Raw genomic sequence first — 2,500 nt, 5'->3', positions numbered from 1 at the left:
TAGAGACGTCGATCGATGCCACAAAAACAGAGCGACAGGAGCGGACTGCGTCGGTGAGAGCAGTGTCCAAGATGAAGGTGTTTTCCAACATCCCATCCCGGGGGATGAATGCCCGCTGACGTTCGTCCACAGCACATGCACGCATCAGGCGTGACGCGAGAACCTTGTGAAAGGTCCGCGCCAACACCGAGCAGACCGTAATGGGGCGAAAGTCAGCGGGGGATGTTGGTGCAGCCGTTTTGGGGAGAAGTGACGTCCGGGCGCGAAGCAGACGCTCGGGGAGGGCGCGGGCCAGGAGGAAGAGGTTCAAGAGTTTCACCAGGACTTCGTGCGGCAGGCGCCGCAGCTCCGCTGGAGTCAGGCCGTCCGGCCCGGCTGCCGATCCCCTGGGCGGCAAGGCAGCAGCGACCTCCTCACGTGTGACCGGCCCCCATAGGCACTCAGGAGCGACAGGCTCCGAGTGCGGGAGAAGGCGGTCACGGATGAAGCCGGCGGTGGAGATCGGCTTCTTCGTGAAGAGGTCCGCCCAGAAGTCCAGCAGACCGGGGATGTCGGGTGGCGGCTGCAGCAGGGTGCCGTCCAGCAAGCCGCGCACGCAACGTGCACGCGACCTACGGAAGGCGTCCTGTGTGCGCGCGTATTCCCAGCGGCGCCGCTTGCGCTTCTGCAGCGGCGGGGCGGCAGGCGGCCGCTTGGATGATTGGCGCGGCCGCTGTGTCCTGGTGATCGACCTCTCCCCCCTGGACCCGACCGACGCAAGGGCATCCGGGAGCATGCCCAGGATGACATCGGGCGGCGTGCCCCGCCCCAGACCAATGACTCGATCCAGGGCAGAGAAACGCTGGGCGGAAGCAGGCAGCCCCGCCAGATGCTCCCAGATGGCGGCGTCAGTCGGCCCCTCCGGCGGCGGCCCGGTGGTGTCGGCCGCGAAGTCCTCGGCTGCGTCGACGGGCGGCGCAGCGGCCTCGCCCGCGTCAGGCAGCGAGCTCGCTGCTCCACGGCGGGACGCCGGCTCTTCGCCCCAACCGATCTCAAGTGCCTCCATGAATTGGCGGACAAGCTGCTTGTGGGCAGCTTGCCGCCGTCGGCACTTGATTGCCTCAAGCGTTCGGTCGGGGAACATCCTGGTAAGTTCTTGATTTACAAAGAAGAACCGGGCGTCCCTCTCAAGGAACAGTTCGGCCTCTGCCTTGGCGAGCGACAGGACTTCTTCCTCCGTCCACCTCGCGCGATGCCTCTCCGTCACGATCTCAGCGTTGGCGGCCGCAGGGTGTTGGCGGCGGCGATGGACCCCGAGACCGTTCTTCGTGGTAAAAGTGCGGTGGCACTCACTGCAAGCAAAGGGAGCTACACAAACTATCGCATTTTCGTTACGGCCGGTTGGCCGGATAGGTGCTGGGGTAGCTGGGGTGGCACCTTCAGCGGAAGGGCCACCATCTCTTGTTTCTTGTCGGCTGCCCCCAACTATAAAGGGATAATGCGAGGGGGGGCTGGTAACCCCCCCAAGCCCCTGGTGCGGTCTTCCACTCTGCGAAAATCAGCGGGCCCACGAGAAGGGGAGAAGACCGCAGGAGAGGAGAGGCTAAGAGGGCTAGGCCCATGTATTGCGCATCACTCTCCCTGTAACTATAACCCAAGGAAGGCACCTCGCAGCAGCAGCACGACTACATCAAGACCGCACTTCGAAAAGCCAAGTCCGGATGCAGCCACACCGCCGCCACTTGGCCACCTTAAGAGAGTCATAGTTACTCCCGCCGTTTACCCGCGCTTGCTTGAATTTCTTCACGTTGACATTCAGAGCACTGGGCAGAAATCACATTGCGTCAACACCCGCTAGGGCCATCGCAATGCTTTGTTTTAATTAGACAGTCGGATTCCCCCAGTCCGTGCCAGTTCTGAGTTGATCGTTGAATGGCGGCCGAAGAGAATCCGCGCACCCGCGCGCCCCCGGAGGAGCACGCTAAGGCGGACGCGGCCTCGCAGCAAGGAAGATCCGTGGGAGGCCAAGGCACGGGACCGAGCTCGGATCCTGCACGCAGGTTGAAGCACCGGGGCGCGAACGCCGCGCAGGCGCGCGCATCCTGCACCGCCGGCCAGCACGAGGCCAACCAACGGCGAGAGCAGACCACGCCCGCGCTAAACGCCCGCACTTACCGGCACCCCTACGGCACTCACCTCGCCCAGGCCCGGCACGTTAGCGCTGACCCACTTCCCGACCAAGCCCGACACGCCCCGATCCTCAGAGCCAATCCTTATCCCGAAGTTACGGATCCAATTTGCCGACTTCCCTTACCTACATTATTCTATCGACTAGAGGCTCTTCACCTTGGAGACCTGCTGCGGATATGGGTACGAACCGGCGCGACACCTCCACGTGGCCCTCTCCCGGATTTTCAAGGTCCGAGGGGAAGATCGGGACACCGCCGCAACTGCGGTGCTCTTCGCGTTCCAAACCCTATCTCCCTGCTAGAGGATTCCAGGGAACTCGAACGCTCATGCA

General features: G+C 63.4%; 1 pseudogene; it reads right to left on the bottom strand.

The window, feature by feature from the left end:
- Positions 1 to 2,500, bottom strand: part of LOC126430194 (large subunit ribosomal RNA) — a 7,959-nt pseudogene that overhangs the window by 3,346 nt on the left and 2,113 nt on the right.

This window comes from Schistocerca serialis, unplaced genomic scaffold, assembly GCF_023864345.2.
Source record: "Schistocerca serialis cubense isolate TAMUIC-IGC-003099 unplaced genomic scaffold, iqSchSeri2.2 HiC_scaffold_1036, whole genome shotgun sequence".
Classification (NCBI taxonomy): Eukaryota; Metazoa; Arthropoda; class Insecta; order Orthoptera; family Acrididae; genus Schistocerca; species Schistocerca serialis.
The sequence above is the reverse complement of the archived record's forward strand: the minus strand, read 5'-3'. Positions and strand labels throughout refer to the sequence as shown.